Raw genomic sequence first — 20,000 nt, 5'->3', positions numbered from 1 at the left:
GGAATGGTAAATCGCAGTGCTGATTTAGTAACTCCTGCAAGTGGCAATGACATGTACAAGTGTTATAAAATTTCGGAGCTCTCTTACACCTGTCATAATTTCTCTCATTTTTGTTTTACTGATTTTTTACAAACATTTATGAGTTCTACAATCACTGGTGAGTCTAATAATTCCAACCGCAGCTGTATCTTGTTTAAGGTGTTAGCTAAGGAAAAAAGAACAGAAACATGTAGCAGGGGAACATGTGTGATTGACGGACAACCTCCGGCCAATCAGGAGAGGGTTGACAAACACTTCCAACGCGCCAGAGGAACGCTTCGCTTGAATAAATTATAGACGCTGAAAGTAGAGTCTTGGTGGGAAACAATGAGAAAACACAAAGTAAAAATAGAGTCTGGTTCAAAGACGATCCGACCATCTCTCTCTTTTCTTTTTTTCAACTCACGAAAAGTTTCTAGAAAGGAAAAAAAATATACATTCTTTGTTTTCTTTCTGAAGACTTGGTTGCGTAAAAGGGAAGATATGAGATAAACGTATATATCTTGTTTACTACCCCACAATCCTCTCTCTCTCTCTCTCTCTCTCTCTCTCTCTCTCTCTCTCTCTCTCTCTCTCTCTCTCTCTCTCTCTCTCTCTCTCTCTCTCTCTCTCTCTCTCTCTCTCTCTCTCTCTCTCTCTCTCTCTCTCTCTCTCTCTCTCTCTCTCTCTCTCTCTCTCTCTCTCTCTCTCTCTCTCTCTCTCTCTCTCTCAAACAGACAAACACAGAAAACAGACAGACAGACAGAAACAGAAAAACGGACCCAGACAAAAACATAAAACACACACACACACACACACACACACACACACACACACACACACACACACACACACACACACACACACACACACACGGAAACACATACACAGAATCAGAGGCAAAAGAGATAAACAAACAATCAAACCGCCATGATGTAACTGAAGCCGCAAGAGAATCAAATTAAATGAGGAGAGAGAGAGAGAGAGAGGGGGGGGGGGGACGTGGGATATAGGGATGGAGGAAGAGAGGGAGGGAGCGAGGATACAAAAAAAAAGGAAAAGAAGGAAAAAAAGGGTAACTTGGCTCTTCAACGTCAGAGTTCTCGACGTAGTTTGGAGCAATTATTAAACTTTTATCTATCTATCTATCTATCTGTCTATTTATCTACCTATCTATCCATCGATCTGTCTACCTAGTTCTCTATTTTGATGTCTGACCTTCACTTCTCTCCTCTAACATGTTGGAGAGGTCTAAATTCTGAGGTATTAATTTTATCTATCTGTCTAAGGAGAGATATATGTATGTATGTGTCTATCTATCTATCCTTCCTCTTTTTTAAATTGATCCTTTCTTTAATTGCTAGCTGCGGTGGAAATTTGGGGATTTAAATTACATATCTATATATGTTTATCTATTTATCTGTGTGTACATCTGTCTATCGAAACAGTCCTCCCTTCAATCTACCTTCGAGGTCTTCACTTTAAGGGGAAAAAGTGCTGAAGCTTTCAATGTTTTATTTCTCGTATTTCTTTTCTTCTTTTTTTGTACTTCTTCCAAACGATACCATACTATACACAGACCCACTTTTTTCCCTCCCAGTACGAACTAGTTTTCTCCTCTTCTCTTTCCTCCTCCTCTTCCTCCTTCTCCTCCTCCTCCTCCTCCTCCTCCTCCTCCTCTTTCCTTCCTTCCGTCCTTCCCTCCCAGCTATTCCCTTCATCTCTGTCTCTCTCTCTCTCTCTCTCTCTCTCTCTCTCTCTCTCTCTCTCTCTCTCTCTCTCTCTCTCTCTCTCTCTCTCTCTCTCTCTCTCTCTCTCTCTCTCTCTCTCTCTCTCTCTCTCTCTATCTATCTATCTATCTATCTATCTGTCTCTGCAATATGCCCAAACGATGTCCTTCCATTTTACACTGTGTCCATCTCCGTCTTACACACACACACACACACACACACACACACACACACACACACACACACACACACACACACACACACACACACACACACACACACACACACACACACACACACACACACACACACACACACACACACACACACACACACACACACACACACACACACACACACACACACACACACACACACACACACACACCTTCATCTTTCTCCTGTTCCACCTTTTGCCCTTCCATTCCTCTTCTGTGCTCTCCAGGTGATATAAAAACACCTGGCCCCTTGAACCCGACTAGACTTCCTCTCACAGACATCCTTTTTATTTCAGCTGCCAGACAAACTAAGGTCATGTATGTTTTTTCCCGTCATTCTCTCTGTCCGTCATCTGATTCATCACCTCTTCTCTCCGGGTGACATACGATACCTTGCCTAAAGTGATCCGACTCCCTTCAGACACTCCCCTCTTACATTATTTTCTAAGCCCAGACAAACTAGTATCAACTTTTTTTTTCTCTTTTCGCTTTGTTCGTCATCTGTTTCCTCTCCTGTTCTTTCCGGGTGACACGAGATATCTTGCCTAAAGTAATCCGACTAGACTGCACTTTAAAAATCCATCTTATTTATTATTTTATTCAGAGACAAACTATTGCTATCTATTTTGTCTTGTTTTTAGTTTCCTCGTCATCTGCTTTCTTTCCTAATCCCTTCAGGTGTCACGGGATACCTTGCCTAAAAGAAATACAACTGGATCACTTCAAAAATATTCCCTTATTTACCATTTTATTCAGCCACACAAACTACTGCTATCTATTTTGTCTTGTTTTTAGTTTCTTCGCCATCTGCTTTCTTTCCTAATCTCTTCAGGTGACACGGGATACCTTGCCTAAAGAAATACGACTGGATCACTTCAAAAAGCTTTCCTTATTCATTATTTTCTACAGCCAGACAAACTGAAGTCATCTATTTGATCATTACTCACTACATTCTTCATCTGACGTCTCTCCTTTTCGCTTCAAGTTACACGGGATACCTTGCCTAAAAAAATATGACTGGATCACTTCAAAAAGCTTTCCTTATTCATTATTTTCTACAGCCAGAAAAACTGAAGTCATCTATTTGATCATTACTCACTGTATTCTTCATCTGACGTCTCTCCTTTTCGCTTCAAGTTACATGAGATACCTTGCTTAAAGTAGACCGACGAGCCTGAACTTCAAACATCCATCTATTTATTATTTTATTAAGCTGGACAAACTACTGCTATCTATTATATCATTTCTCTTGTTCGTCTTTCCTATTGTTTCCGAGTGACACGAGATGCCTTTGTCATATTAATACGACTAGACTGCACTTCAAAACCTCACCTCATTGTTCTTTCTTTACTCCGTTCTTTATCTCCCTCTCTTGTTCATTCCGCCGTATATTTTTTTTACAACAAAGGAGACAGCTCAAGGGCACAAAAAAAAGGAAACACTAATTAAAAAAGCCCGCTACTCGCTGCTCCTACATATAATTACTCTGACGTGTGAATTTCGAGGGATTAATTTCCTAAAGCTCATTTATTATTTTTCCCTAACACAATAGCGTTCTGCGAGTCTTTCTGTAACAGACGGACAAAGACACGATATTAACCTCACTTCTGTTACGCTCTCTGTCGTATCCTCCTCTTCTTTTCCCTCCAGGCGAAACAAGACACCTTCCCCTTTCACATTTACAACATTAACTTCTCTATTATTTTTTTTTTCTCATGACAAACAAACTAATATCATCAAGCTTACTTCTTTTGTTCACTCTCTCTGTTATTCAGTTTATTTTCTTCTCTCTCCTGGTGAAATAACACACCGTACCCTTTGAATATAACTTAACTAACTCCTACGCTCACTTTCGTCTTTATTTTCTCGTGACAAATAAACAAATATCATCAACCTTACTTCTTATGTTCACTCTCTCTGATATTTAATTTCTTTTATTTTCTTCCCAGGTAAAATAATACACCTTTCCTTTTTAATAACTTGGCAAGCTTCCTAAACTCACTTTCCTTTTTATATACCCGTGACAAATAAATATATATCATCAACCTTACTAACTCCTCCGGTTCACATTGTATGTTATTCTATTTCATTTATTTTCTTCACAGGTAAAATAATACACCTTGCCTTTTTAATAACTTGGCAAGCTTCCCACACTCACTTTACTATTGATTTTTAACGTGACAAACAAACCAATATCATGAACCTTACTCCTTCTGTTCACCCTCTCTGTTATTCATTTTATTTCCTTCTCTCTCCTGATAAATTAACACACCCTTGTTTTGAATATAAATTGACTAACTTTTCCCCACGTACTTTCCTCTATATTTCAACCTGACAAACAAACCAATATCATCAATCTTGCTCCTCTTGTTCATCCTCTCTGTTATTCAATTTCTTTTATTTTCTTTCCAGGTAAACTAATTCACCTTACCCTTTAAATATAACGACTAAATTTCCACCACTCAATTCCCTCTTTATCTTAACGTAACAAACTATATCATCCCCCTTACTTCTTTTGTTCACCCTCTCTGTTATTTAATTTATTTTGTTTTCTTTCCAGGTAAACTAATTCACCTTACCCTTTAAATATAACGACTAAATTTCTCCCACTCAGTTTCCTCTTTATCTTTACTTGACAAACTATATCATCCCCCTTACTTCTTTTGTTCACCCTCTCTGTTATTTAATTTATTTTGTTTTCTTTCCAGGTAAACTAATTCACCTTACCCTTTAAATATAACGACTAAATTTCTCCCACTCAATTCCCTCTTTATCTTAACGTAACAAACTATATCATCCCCCTTACTTCTTTTGTTCACCCTCTCTGTTATTTAATTTATTTTGTTTTCTTTCCACGTAAACTAATTCACCTTACCCTTTAAATATAACGACTAAATTTCCCCCACTCAGTTTCCTCTTTATCTTTACTTGACAAACTATATCATCCCCCTTACTTCTTTTGTTCTCTCTCTCTGTTGCTCAGTTTCTTTTCTCTCCCGGTAACTAAGACATGCAACCCTTAGAATGAATTGCCAAACTTCCGACAATCACTTCCCTATGTATTCTCCCGTGACAAACAAACTAATATCATAAACTATACTCCCCCTGTTCACCCTTTGTTATTTAATTTATTTTCTTCTCTCTTCAGGTAAACTGATACACCTTACCTTTTGAATATAACTTGACTAACTTCCAACGCTCACTTTCCTCTTTATTTTTCACACAAACAATCTAATATCGTTAATCTTTCTCCTCCTCCTCTTCCTCCTTCTCCTCCTCCTGTTCATCCTTTTTGCAATTTCATCCCCTTGTTATTTTCTCCTGGCGACGAGGAACTCTTTCATATTTTTTTGTTCAACTTTTTTAAAACTCTTCATAACATTTCCCTTTCACTTTCCTTCACTTTCTTTTCTTTACTGCGAAACAAACCAGACCTTTATTTTCAGTAGCCATTTCTTTATTCCTCTCACATTGCGTTCCGTCAAACACGCACAAACACACACACACTCACATTGTCCTCTACCCTTCTCTCTCTCTCTCTCTCTCTCTCTCTCTCTCTCTCTCTCTCTCTCTCTCTCTCTCTCTCTCTCTCTCTCTCTCTCTCTCTCTCTCTCTCTCTCTCTCTCTCTCTCTCTCTCTCTCTCTGTCCCCCCCCCCCCCCCCACAGGGCTCATCTTGCGCTGGCTGTATCTCTATCCCTGACGTCAATATTCCGGGTCGCAAACGTCAGTCTCAGCACAATTATCCTCGCTTCCGATATCTTGCATTTCCATACGTCTTTCTCGGCTTGTTTTCCCTCCCTCCGTCCCTCCCCGCAGCCGCCATCACTTGAGACTCTGAGCTCTTCTTTCATGCCCTGCTCTCTCTCTCTCTCTCTCTCTCTCTCTCTCTCTCTCTCTCTCTCTCTCTCTCTCTCTCTCTCTCTCTCTCTCTCTCTCTCTCTCTCTCTCTCTCTCTCTCTCTCTCTCTCTCTCTCTCTCTCTCTCTCTCTCTCTCTCTCTCTCTCTCTATCTATCTATCTATCTATCTGCCTCTCTCCTGTATCTTCACTTCCTTCTTCCTTGTGTTTTTTTCATTTCTAGTCTTCGTCCTTGTCCTCGCCCTGAACTTTTCTTCCTCCGCCTCCTCCTCCTCCTCCTCCTCCTCCTCTCCGTTTCCCTTCCACCTCAGATTCTTAAATTCTCACACCATTTTTTTTTTTTTACCTTGTTGTTGTCGCCGTTACTCCCATTCAGTCACGATCTCATAAGCTTTGAACTCTGTACGTCCTCCACTTCATCCTTTCATCGTCTTTTATTGCTCTTTCTTCCTTTACGCCGAGTCCAATATCCTTCTCCCTTTCAACTCCCACTCGGAAATCACACTCTCTTACTTTTACTCATTTTTTTATTTTACTCTAACATACTAATTACTTTCATTACTCAAGTTCTCATCTCTTCCAGTTGCTATTATCTCTATTACCATTACTTTTCATTTACGGTGTGCTCTTGTATATTAATTGCTCTCGTTATTACTCAAGTTTTTATCTCGTGTTGTTATTGTTGGTTTTACTTCTATTACTATTTCATTAAGTTTTGATTCAATATATTACTATCATCATTATTCCTCTAGTTGTTGTCACGTCTCCTGTCACTCCTGCTTGGGTCATCTTTTACAGTCATTCATAATTCTGAGTTCCATATCATCAATCACAGGGTTTATCTTGGTATTTGTTTGAGGAAAAGCTCCACGCAAACTCTCTCTCTCTCTCTCTCTCTCTCTCTCTCTCTCTCTCTCTCTCTCTCTCTCTCTCTCTCTCTCTCTCTCTCTCTCTCTCTCTCTCTCTCTCTCTCTCTCTCTCTCTCTCTCTCTCTCTCTCTCTCTCTCTCTCTCTCTCTCTCTCTCACACACACACACACACACACACACCTAGCACCAATTAAGTACAGAATCAGCCAATCATGAAGAGAATTCTGCCCACGCTTCTATATCGAGAGTAATGTTTGGGCCAACCATGACAACCTACAGTTTATCTCTTCCTCCCGTTCAGAGATGAGGTGCCTGATGACCTTGAAATGCGTTCTTGGTAACCCTTCATATTGCTCGAACAAACACTCAGTCAACATCAGCAAACACGTCAACATAAGAGTAATGTTTAGCCCAACCATGACAAGGCATATTTTTTTCCGTCCATGATGACCCTGAGATTTGTTTCTGGTAACCGTTCTGCTCGCCTCGACAAACACGTCAGCGCCACAGTTTTCTCCTCTCCCCGTCTGGTGCGCCATCATTTCGTGTGTGTCTGTGTGAATAAGGCCGGGAAGGGAGGACGTGCTCGCTGTACAAACACAACCCTTGCACGCGTCTACTGCATACACGGGAACTAGGAGGAGGAGGAGGAGGAGGAGAAACGAAAGAGAAAAAGAAAAAATATTAAAACATGTCCTGCACAAACACAGGAACGAAGAGGAGGAGGAGGAGAAAGAGGAGAGAGAAAGAAGAGGTGGAGGAGGAAGAGAAAGGAGAAGAGGTGGAGGAGGAAACGAAAAATATGAACAGAAAAACATGTCTATTGCACACATACGCACCCACCCACCCACCACACTCACATACCCCCCCCCCCACCACCACCACCACACACACACGCTGTTTTCATTCCATTCCCTCCCCACTCACCGCACACTTCATTAACACACCCAGTCTACCCATCGCCTACTCAGCATTCACGAGTCCCTCCTTCACGCTGCTTTCCTTACACTCGTCCTTTCAACGCCTTTCTCCCTCCGTCTGTTCCGTTTGATCACCGCACCATCACTATCGAACACGTGGATGGCCATGCTGGTTCACATTCTACGGGATCAGCTTTGCATAAGTTATCAGGACACCTCTCCTCCCGAAATTGACCTCTCTTTTTGGCCACTCCTTTGACCTCTATTCAGGAGCAGTAAGTAGCAGGCTTTTTTTTAATATTTTTCTTTACGCCCTTGAACTGTCTCCTTAGCTGTAAAAAAAAACCACGCTAGTCATGCTCTTTTCAACACATCTAATCAACTAAAGTGGTGCATACATCGGCGGTGCGTTGCTTCACTCATCCGCTGCGTCCCATTCCGACCTGATTGTCCCTCCATGCAATCCCAACGCAGTTATCCTTTCCCTTCAAGCAACACTACGCCAGTGAGAAAATAAACTCTTCTTTGGTTCTACATCTGGTTCTCGCTAGTCTTGCACTCTGCCACACTCCGCCGGTCAGATAAATGAATACTTCTTTGGCTTTCACTCCCTTCTCTTTCCCAATAACGGACTAGCGTAATATATCGTGCATTTGATTGCATTATTCTTTTCCGGTGAAGGAGGCAACTCGGAGGCAAAAAATTCATCATGAGCGTGTTGTAACGTAGCCTGAAGGAACGATGCGACGAAGCTGGTGCAACACTGCCGACTACAAAAGAAAATGAAAACAAGAACCGTAGAAGTCAGGGGAGACGGAGAACCAGGGGCGGAGTTGAGAGTAAAATAGAATGCATCAACATCAGACAAAGAGAACATCGGGAGGCGTCTTTGTACTGCAATGGGCTATTACTTCTGGTGGTTATATTGATGCCCATAAATATAACGAGGCTCTGACAAAGGAAAAAAAAAGATGATACGAAGAAAGTGACTGGGATAAATGAACAAATAAGAAACTGAAATAAAACTAATGACGATTGTAGAAAAGATAATACACATACAATCGTCAAACGCCTTAAAAATATTACTAGTTAGAACGTTAAAGAAAGATCAAATAAAAAACAAATGAACAAATAAGAAATAAACAAATAAGAAACTGAAATAAAACTAGTGACGACTGTAAAAAATATAATACGCATGCTATCGTCAACGCCTTCAAAAAATATTACTAGTTAGAACGTTGAAGAAAGATCAAAGACTCTGTAATTGGACAGCGGCGTCAAAGAGAAAGACAAATTAAAAATATATTTCCCCTGCTAAAAAAAAAAAAAAGAAACGTAAAGGACAAAGCAGTGACGGAAGTAAAAGAAAATGGAAACAACTGCATTAGGAAAAAGAGGAAAATGGCAAAATGGAGACAAAACTAAGGGAGAAAATACGATTGGAAAGAAGAAAGAAAACAAAAAGACTCGATGGGAAAGTTTGGGTCAATTACTGTAGTTTTCCCATCCAAAGACCAAAGAACGTTAAGGAGGAGGAGGAGGAAGAGGGGTGAAAGGATGAGGAGGTAGAGGAGGAGGAAGAGGAGGAGGAGGAGGAGGAGGAGAACAAGGAAGAAGAAAAGCCAAAGAAGGCGTTTTCCAATATGACATTTTTTCCTATTTCTTTTCCTTCATTTTCCTCTATATACCATTTTTACCCTCCCTTTTTCTTCATACTCCTTGCATCCGACCGTTCTAACCTTTCCCTTAATGTTTTCCAATATGACATTTTTTCCTATTTCCTTTCCATTTTTACCTATATACCATTTTTACCCTCCTTCTGTCTTCATATTCCTTGCATGTGACCATTCTAACCTTTCCCTTAATGTTCTTCTTTTTCATTTATTACCTCAGATAGCAACATTATGGCGCAAATCTGCCAAAAGGAAAGAACCGGAAAAATGAAGCATGTGGGATCTAATAGGGGTGGCAAACAGTTTAGATTAACCTGGTAGCTGCGGGGACCATGTTTCTTAAAAGCCCCTCTAAGCGAATTGATGAAAAAAAATGATCTCTCACGCAAACCATTTCATAATATATACCTATCAACGTATTTGTGATCAGTTTAGGCATCATCTATTTTGGGGGTTTATATCATGGGAAAAAATTGGCCCGTCGCTGGTACACGGTAAAGCCACAAATTTGGTCCGTCGCTGCTACCGGGTTAAGACGCTGCCGCTGTTGTTTTTAAGTTGGCAATACACGGCACCTTTTAGTATCGGAAGAGCTTGAAATTCAGTCGCTACACGCTACACATATTATACGATCCTCGGGGAAGCGGAAAACAGAATCATATATACGAGTTAGGGAGAAGTGAAAGAGAAAACAGAACAGAGTGGAAATTGAAAACAAGGATGAACAGGTTAAAAGAAAAGGGATTGGAATACAACTACACCCAACAATTAACGCTGGCATACATAGAGAGAAAGAAAGGAAGAGATAGAAGGAAAAAAATTACTGTTATATCTACTGCTACCTTCAACAAGAGATAAATAAAGCGAGGAAAGCGATTTTTTTTTTACTCTTTCAACATCAAACACAAGAAAAATAAATAGAGAAACAGACACAAAGAACTAAAATAAAGAGGAATAGATGAGAGAGAGAGAGAGAGAGAGAGAGAGAAAACTATAAGAAAAGCCGCTGCAAAGGACATCTCTCAACCCGGACTTTCAACTGCCCGGAGCACTCAGCACAACTCCATCCAACTCAAGTGAGCCTCAATTACTGCGTCTTACCTTGATCAAGTCTGCCTGCTAAATCTTTCAACTGGTTTCTGCCTCTCCCTCCGTTTTCTTTCCCTCCTTCTTCTTCTTCTTCTCCGCCTTTTCCGTTACCTTCTCTTCTCTTCTACTTCTTTTAGGTTAGCTCGTTCGCCTCCTCTTCCATCTGTAAAAATAAAGGATACTTGGATTTATTTTGTGTTTTATCTTCTTTTTTGTCTCTTTTTTTTTCCTATCCTTCCTCTCTTTCCCCTTTTTCTTATTTTTCCCTCCGTCTCCCTTTCCCAAATCCTCTTCTTTCTCTGTTTTCTTGTTTTTTTTCTCTACTCCTCCTTTATCCATCCCTCCTCCTCCTCTTCCTCCTCCTTCTCCTCCTTCTCCTCCTTCTCTTTTTTTTATCTCCCTTCTATTTTTGCGCTTTCACTTCTTCCTTCTCCGTCTTTTATTCTTCCTGGTTCTCGTCCTCCTTCCTTTTTGCTCCTCTTCCTCCTCCTCCTCCTCATCTTTTTTCTTTTTCTCCGCCGCCTTTTATTTCTCTTTTTCCTCTTCTCCTCTTTTTTCTTCTCTTCCTCCTCTTCCTCATGATTCTCGTCTTCCTTTTACCTTTTTGCTCTTCCTCCTCCTCCTCCTCCTCTTCTTCTTCTTTCTCTCTCTCATTAGGAAGTTTTCGCCGCTTCCTACAACTTCGTGTCGACTTAAAAGAACAATGTTATGAACAGCCATTATCGGTCGCCCTGTTTTGTTCCTTTTTCTCCTTTTTTCTATTTTCTCTTATTTACTTTTATTCTCCTATTCTTTTTTTTTTCCGCAGATGGACGGACGGGACGAAGTTTGTACGAGTTTTGGACGTGTTAATAGTCTGTTTGTTTGTTTGTTTTTCGCCCTGCAATTTTTCTTCCTTTTTCTCTGTTTTCCTATTATTTTCTTTATCTATTTTCCCACTCGTTAATACCATTTGAACCTTGCTAATTACTTTATTTTTCTATCTTCTTTTTTCGTATTATTTATTTTCTACTAATTACCACCATTGTTATTTACGCATGTTACTGTTGCTGTTATTATTGTTATTATTACCATTGTTCACTCACATTTTTATCATTTATTATTTAAACATGAAATACACAGCGACAAAAGCAATTCAATTTATAACTCGAAAGCCTGAAGCCATTATGGAACACACGAACACACACACACACACACACACACACACTAATATATACACAGAGAGAAACCGACCGTGCTGTATTTCCAAAGCCAAAGTCAGGTCTCAGAAACAAGGTGTGTGTGTGTGTGTGTGTGTGTGTGTGTCTGTGTGTGTGTGTGTGTGTGTGTGTGTGTAAAGGAACAGCTGTGTGAGAGAGAGACAGGTGTGTGAGAGAGACAAGTGTGCGAAAGCGACAGAGCCGAGAAAGACCTTTAAGAGGGGCAGGTGAGTTAACATGAGTGTGGAGGGACAGATGTATGAGAGGACAGGAATAGACAGATGTGGACAGATGTGGACAGATGTGGACAGATGTGGACAGGTGTGTGACACAAACCCTTTCAGTGAGCGGTATTTATTCATATTTTCTGTCTTTCAAGTTGTACCAGAGAATAAAAAAAGGAGAATAATACAGAGAAAAAACAAACATAAAAAAAGAAGTATTTGTTGGTGGTGAATTCAACATGAGAGAAAAAAAAGAGTATAAATACAGAACGGTTGAATTAGAAACACCAGTTAAACATTCAACGTGAAATTGTTGAAAAGGGAAAAAGAGAAACAAAGGAAGAAAGAAATGTTCGCTGATTCTGCGTTCAACAAGAGATAAAAAGACAAAAAAAAAAGAGCAGTGAACAATTAACAAACAGATAACACAAAGAAAAACTAATGAAGGAAAAAAAAAAGAAGAAACGAAGAAAGAAAAAAGTAAAAAAAAATCATTATTGATGCTGCAGTCAACCAGATAGAAAAAAAAAAGCTAAAGAAAAAAAAAGCGAAAATACAAATGATAGTAAAACATTCAACAAGAGACTGATGAAAAGGGAAAGAAAGAGAAACAATGGAAGAAAGAGGAATATTTGCTGATGCTGAATTCAGAGAGAGAGAGAGAGATTCGACCGTCACCTTGAAGGGGTAGCGCATAAAGCCTCCCAGAAGGTGAACCTCCTGCGCCGCATGAAGAACCTCCTTGACGCTGAAGGCCTGAACACCCTCTATAAGGCACAAGTCCGTTGAGTGATGGAGTATGCACCGCTCACCTGGATGGCCAGCGCCCGCTGCCACCTCAACCTGCTGGACAAGGTGCAGAGGAGGGCTGAACGCCTCATCAACGGAACCCAGCACCACCGACCGAGCCAGCGAGGGAAACAGCGACACAACAACGAAAACAACAACAACAACCACACGAGCAACGGGCAGGAGCAGCCACGAACCAGCTGGACAGCCCGGAGCACCGCCGCCGAGTCGCTGCCGTGACGATGCTACACAAGGCACAAGTGGGCCTAGTGCAACACCTGACGGACTTGAGGGCTACCTGGAGGAGGTCTGAGCGCAGCACGATAACGGTGCTGAGCAACGCCTCCTCCTGGAAGTGCCAATGGCCCGCTCCAGCACCCACCAACGTGCCTTCTCCATCGCAGCGGTGGTGTGGCGGAACAACCTCACTGCTGATGTGGACGTGACACAACTGTCCACTCAGCAGATGAAGGTTGCGTCCCACAGGTGGCTACTCCTACACCCACCGTAAAAGCGTAAATGTAAACGCTTGTAAATAATTGCTTGTATATAATTGTAATCTCGGCAGAAGCTTTTGAATAGCTCCCCACCGGTCGGGGGAACTTTAGCTTAGGAAAATAATATTGCCATGTACTAATGTACTGAACATGTGCTTAAATAAGAGAGAGAGAGTTCAGTTTTCAACAGCGTCTATAATTTTCTGATAATTTGCTTCATCCCGAGAGGCTTCCGACGGTCTACATTTCCCGTTTTTCCCAGAAACCAGACAGCTCCTCCTCCTCGTCCTTGTCCTCCTCCTCCTCCTCCTCCTCCACTTCCTCCTCCTGCTCTCCCATTCTACTTCTTTTTCTTCTTTCCCTCTTCCCCTTCCTTCTCCTCCACGCTTATATGAGGATATGATTTAGGTTTTCAAACACCTAAAGAGTTTCAGGCACATCACGGCTCTAGAGCAGACAACCTCGTAATGAGCTACTAGGCTTCCTGTTGCCTGTCTTTCCATGTCCTACGTTTCAATGTTTCGTCCTTCTCCTGTCTCCTCCTACTTTATCTCCTACTCCTTCTGCTCCTTTGCCTCTTTCCTCCTACTCTCCCTCCTTTACCTCTTCCTCTTCCTTCTCTTGTTCGTGTTCCTGTTCTTGTTTCTGGTTTTCTTCCTGTTTCTCCTCCTCCTCCTCCTTCTCCACTTTCTCCACCTCGTCCTTCTCCTTCTCGTCATTTTCCTCCTCCTCCTGCTCCTCCTCTTTATCCTGCTGCTCCTTCTCTTTCTTGTCCTCTTTCTCTTCCTCTTCCTCCTACTCCTCCTTCTCCACCACCTACTCCTTTTCCTTCTCTTCCTCTTCTTCGTCCTTCTCCTCCTCATTTCATTCCACAGATTCCCCCTCCTCTTTATCATCATTTTCCTGTTCTACATTTAGTTTATTACATTTTAACGAGCCTTTGTTCTCCTCCTCCTCCTCCTCATTTTCTTCATCATCATAACAGTCATCATATTTTACTGCTATATTCTCTTCATATCACCGAAGTGCCTGAAGAATATCGCAAATCACTATATCAGACAACCTCTTTAAAAGCCAACAGGTATTTTTCTCGCCGTTTTATCTTCCTCTATTTCCTCCATCGCCTTTCTTCCCCTTTTCCTATTTTTTATCCCTCCTTCTCCCTTTCCAAATCCTCTTCCTCCTATGTTTTCTTAGTTTTTCTCTACTCCTTCTTTATTCATCCTAGACAGACGTAAGAAGTGTTGCTCATCCTTGTTAGTTCCTTCAGTCTATTCTCAAACGTATTCTTAAATCTAATGGCATCCCTGTTCGACTGTTTGAGAAGAAGACTCTCATAGAAGTTGTCGGGACTTTCATGCGTTGCTTTGTGGTACAAGTGATAGCTTTACACGACTTCTTCTGAATCATGGACGGGAAAAATCACCTACGAAAACTTGGTCAATACTGTGGACTTGGGAAATAGTCACACTGGGGGAGACCGAGAGGTTGAATAAGGACCCAAGATCGTCGCAGCTCGTAAACTCTAGGAGGGATAGATATAGGGATGCTGATATTTAAGGTGAAGGTATGCTGGTTTTGGAGGTGAGCGTATGCTGATATTGAAGGTGAGGGTATGCTGATATTGGAAGTAAGACAGACAAAGTAAGGAGGGATAGTCTTGAGAATAAGGCATAAGTTAAAAAAATATAAGGTTTTAAAATTAGGGAGAGGGTGAAAAAATAGATAAAAGTAAAGCAGGTTCCGTCAAAATAGATAATACTAACCTAGGATTTTTTTATCTAGTATATATGGCGTTTCTCTCTCTCTCTCTCTCTCTCTCTCTCTCTCTCTCTCTCTCTCTCTCTCTCTCTCTCTCTCTCTCTCTCTCTCTCTCTCTCTCTCTCTCTCCTCTTTTCTTCCTTTCTCTTCTTTCTCTTCTTTCCTTCTTTCTCTCCTTCTTTCTTTTTTTCTATCTTTCTTTCTTTTTCTTTCTTTTTCTTTCTTTTTCTCTCTTTTTCTCTTTTTTTCTCTTTTTTTTCTTTCTTTTTCTTTTTCATTTCTCTTTCTTTTTCTCTTTTTTTCTTTCTTTTCTTCTCTCTCTCTCTCTCTCTCTCTCTCTCTCTCTCTCTCTCTCTCTCTCTCTCTCTCTCTCTCTCTCTCTCTCTCTCTCTCTCTCTCTCTCTCTCTCTCTCTCTCTCTCTCTCTCTCTCTCTCTCTCTCTCTCGCCACTACGTATTATTATTGACGCCATTGGTAATATTGTTCAGTCCTTATTTCCGCCTCTCCGTCGCTGTTGGCCAAGCGTGTGGTGTCGTACCCGGCCGTCACCCAGGCAGCCGTTCTTTGTCCGCTGTTTGCTCCCTTTATTTCCCTCACCTTTTATTGCTAGACTGATTGATTGACTGACTGGTGGTTGGCTAATGGACTGACTGGTAGGTAACTGACTGACTGGTTGGCTGACTGACTGACTGGCTGGCTGACTGACTGACTGGCTGACTGGCTGACTGTCTGACCGGCTGGCTGATTGTAGGCGTCTCTTGGCCCACGCTAAAATAAACAAAAATAAACAAAAAATAGACTAATTTACTGGCCGACTGACACCTACTGACTGACTGACTGACTGACTGACTGACTGACTGACTGACTGACTGACTGACTGACTGGATGGCTGTGTGTAGGCGTCTCTTGGCCCACGATAAAATAAAATAAAATAAAATAAAAATAGACTAACTTACTGACCGACAGACACCTACTGACCGACTGACTGACTGACTGACTGACTGGCTGGCTGTGTGTAGGCGTCTCCCGGCCCACGCTGGTGATGTTATTGGTTGACCTGATGGATAAGCCCTCGTCCTTCCTGCCTGTATTTCCCACCTCCCACTCCGCCATTATTCTCCCCTTCATTCCCTCTTCACTCCGCCACGTTCCTGCTCCTAATTCCTCCCCTTTATTACCCACTCTTCCTCCTCTTCATTCCCACTTCACTCTGCCATATTCCTGTTCCTGATTCCTCCCCTTTATTACCCACTATTCCTCCTCTTCATTCCCACTTCACTCTCATATTCCTGTTTTAGTTTTCTCTTTCCTTCCCTTTCTTCTCTTCCCTTCATTCCCACTTAACTCTGCCATATTCCTATTCCTGATTCCTCCCCTTTATTACCCACTCTTCCTCCTTTTCATTCCCACTTCACTCTCATATTCCTGTTTTAGTTTTCTCTTTTCTTCCCTCTCTTTCCTCCCCTTCATTCCCACTTAACTCTGCCATATTCCTGTTCCTGATTCCTCCCCTTTATTACCCACTATTCCTCCTCTTCATTCCCACTTCACTCACGTATTCCTGTTTTAGTTTTCTCTTTTCTTCCCTTTCCTTCATTCCCACTTCACTCCGCCATATTCCTGTTCCTGCTTACCCTCTTAATACCCACTCTCCCTCCTCTTCCTCTATTAGTCTTCCTGCTTTCTCCTCCTACTCCAGTCATCTATTTTCCTATCTCTAAGTTCCCCCTCCCGTATCGTCTCTCTCCCTATTCCATGTTCATAATTTTGCTTTCTCTTTTCCCTTTCCACTCTCTTCCTCTTCCTCTATTTCTCTAGTTGCTTTTCCTTTATTTTCTCACTCACTCACTTTCTCTCACATAATCCTCTATTTGCTTTCCTTTTCCATGCCCACTCTCATCCTCTTCTTCGTCTTTCTCTCTTATTTTCAACTTTCTATTCTAGTTTCTCTCTCCCATTTTCTCACTCACTCACTTTATCTCACATATTCCTCTATTTGCTTTCCTTTTCCATGCCCATTCTCATCCTCTTCTTGGTCTTTCTCTCTTATTTTCAACTTCCTATTCTTGTTTCTCTCTCCCATTTTCTCACTCACTCACTTTCTCTTACATATTCCTCTATTTGCTTTCCTTTTTCATGCCCATTCTTGTTCTCTTCTTCGTCTTTCTCTCTTATTTTCAACTTCCTATTCTTGTTTCTCTCTCCCATTTTCTCACTCACTCACTTTCTCTTACATATTCCTCTATTTGCTTTCCTTTTCCATGCCCATTCTCATCCTCTTCTTCGTCTTTCTCTCTTATTTTCAACTTCCTATTCTTGTTTCTTTCTCCCATTTCTTTTTTATGATTTCGTCTTCTTAAGTTACATTCTATTTCCTTATTCTTTGTTCATTCTTCTCACCTTCTATTTACTCTCTCCTCTCTTTCCTTCTCCTCTTCCTCTTCCTCATTCTTGTTTTTCTCTCCCATTTCTTTTTTATGATTTCGTCTTCTTAAGTTATATTCCATTTGCTTCCTCTTTGTTCATTCTTCTTCTCACCTTCTATTTACTCTCTCCTCTCTTTCCTCCTCCTCTTCCTCTTCCTCATTCTTGTTTCTCTCTCCCATTTCTTTTTTTATGATTTCGTCTTCTTAAGTTACATTCTATTTCCTTTCTCTTTGTTCATTCTTCTTCTCATCCTCTATTTACTCTCTCCTCTCTTTCCTCCTCCTCTTCCTCTTCCTCTTTCTTGTTTCTCTCTCCCATTTCTTTTTTATGATTTCGTCTTCTTAAGTTGTATTCTATTTGCTTTCTCTTTGTTCATTCTTCTTCTCACCCTCTGTTTACTCTCTCATCTCTTTCCTCCTCCTCTTCCTCTTCCCTTCCCTCCTCCTCTTACTGTTTAACTCTTCCCTACCACTTACTCCCTTCCCTCGCGGCCTCTTCACTTACTCTTTTCCACTTTATTATCTCACGCACGTCCTCCATTGCCTCTCCATTAATCTCTTTTCTCTTAATTTTCCTTGTTTTTTTATCCCTCCTTTGCGCTTCCTTTGCTCCTCTTTCCGAATCCTCTTTTTTTCGTTCATGTTCATTCCTCATACGTTTCCTTTCCTACCTCTTCTTTCTCCGTTCTCCTCCTCCTCCTCCTCCACGTTCGCTAGCTCTTTCGTTTTTCTTTTCCTTCTTTCCTCTTTTACTTCCTGTTCACATTTCATCTTCCTTATACTTTTCCTTTCTTCTCCGTTCCCTTTCTCTTATCCTTCGCCTCTTTCTCCTATTCCTCCTCTTCCCTTTTCTTCCGTTCTTCTCATCCTTCCTTCTCCCTATCCTTCGCCTCTTTCTCCTACTCCTCCTTTTCCCTTTTCTTCCGTTCTTCTCATCCTTCCTCCTCCCTATCCTTCGCCTCTTTCTCCTATTCCTCCTCTTCCCTTTTCTTCCGTTCTTCTCATCCTTCCTTCTCCCTATCCTTCGCCTCTTTCTGCTATTCCTCCTCTTCCCTTTTCTTCCGTTCTTCTCATCCTTCCTTCTCCCTATCCTTCGCCTCTTTCTCCTACTCCTCTTCTTCCCTTTTCTTCCGTTCTTCTCATCCTTCCTTCTCCCTATCCTTCGCCTCTTTCTCCTACTCCTCCTCTTCCCTTTTCTTCCGTTCTTCTCATCCTTCCTTCTCCCTATCCTTCGCCTCTTTCTCCTATTCCTCCTCTTCCCTTTTCTTCCGTTCTTCTCATCCTTCCTTCTCCCTATCCTTCGCCATCTCATTCATTATTCCTCCACCTTTTTCCTCTCCATTCATTCCATCGCAAGAACCGTCAGGTGATTTAATGGAAAGTAACACCCCCTTCCTTCCCTCCCTCCCTCCCCTTACCTTCCTCCCTTCCCCCTCTCCTTACCTTCCGCCTCCCCTCCCCTTACTCTTTTTTTTTCCCTCCCTTCCTCCTCACACTCTTACCGTCCCTTCTCCCTTATGCTTATTTTCCTCCTTCCTCCTTTTCTCTCCTCCTTTCCTTTACCTTTCTCCTTTCTCCTCTTCCCCTTACCTCCTCTCTCCTCCCTCCCCTTACCTTTCTCCTCGTCTCCTTCCTCCCTCCCATTACCCTTTTCTCTCCACTCCACCCCGTACCTTCCCCCTCTTCTCCCTCCCCTTCCCTTCCTTCCTCCTGTCTTCCTCCTCTCTCCACTTCCCATATCTTTCTTCTTCCTCCACTCCTTCTTCTCCTTCCCTCCTCTTATCCTCTTATTCTCCTTCCCTCTTCCCCTAACCATCCCTTTCTCCTTCTTCCTTATCCTATCGGCTGATGGTCCAAAAAAATCCTTATCCTTCCTCCTCCCATCCTTACCTTCCTCTCCTTTCTCACCTCACTTTCTTTCAATCTTCTCCCTCCCTCCCCCTGTCCTCGCTCCCCGCCCGAGTTCATTTGATTGGCGAGCATTAGAGGCAGCGGACACACCTGACTGGCTGGCGCTGAGAGGCAGGCTGAGGCGAGTCCATCAGCCTGATCAGAATAAGCCGGAAAGGGTCTTATTTTTAGCTGTTTTGTATCGCTCTGGTTTGTCTCTATTTCTGTATTTATTTGTCTGTCTATTTTTTTCACTTGTTTTTTGTAGATCCATTTTCTTGTCTTTTTCTTTGGAGTTCCTATTTTTTTTGTTCTTTGGTATAGTCTTTGGTTATCTCTGTCTTTGTTTATCTTTCTCTGTTTTTCTTCCACTCCCTTCTACATCTTTTTTTATTGTAGATCGTTTTTCTTTTCTCTCTGTTTCTATTCGTTTATCTTTCTCTGTTTTTTCTTCCACTTCCTTCTACAACTTTTTTTATTGTAGATTGCTTTATTTTCTCTGTTTCTGTATTTGTTTATCTTTCTCTATTTTACTTCCACTTTTTTCTACAACTTTTTTTTGTAGATCGTCTTTTTTTATCTATACGTTTTTATAAGTTTTCCTTTCACTTCCTTTTTTTCAACTTCATTTGTATCTTATTTATGATCTCTGTCTATTTATCTATTTATTTATCCATTTTACCCTCACATCCTTCCTTCCCACCCTCGCCTTACCTTCCTCTTTCCTCCCTTTCTTCCTTACCTTCGTCTTCCCCTCTCCTTACTCTCTTTCCTCCTCCCTTCCTCCTCGCACTCTTACCGTCCCCTTCTCCCTTATGCTTATTTTCCTCCTTCCTCC

The 20,000-nt window shown here is 41.5% G+C and overlaps 1 long non-coding RNA gene across 1 annotated transcript in view; it reads right to left on the bottom strand.

The window, feature by feature from the left end:
* LOC127005042 (uncharacterized) overlaps positions 1 to 20,000 on the bottom strand; it is a 97,853-nt gene that overhangs the window by 39,157 nt on the left and 38,696 nt on the right. Inside the window, exon 3 of the long non-coding RNA XR_007758246.1 lies at positions 10,389 to 10,539. This is a non-coding gene — a long non-coding RNA (uncharacterized LOC127005042). The remainder of the gene's footprint in view (positions 1 to 10,388; positions 10,540 to 20,000) is intronic.

The sequence above is a fragment of the Eriocheir sinensis genome, chromosome 29, assembly GCF_024679095.1.
Source record: "Eriocheir sinensis breed Jianghai 21 chromosome 29, ASM2467909v1, whole genome shotgun sequence".
Lineage (NCBI taxonomy): Eukaryota > Metazoa > Arthropoda > Malacostraca > Decapoda > Varunidae > Eriocheir > Eriocheir sinensis.
Note: the sequence above shows the minus strand (reverse complement) of the source record. Positions and strands in the feature narration are given on the sequence as shown.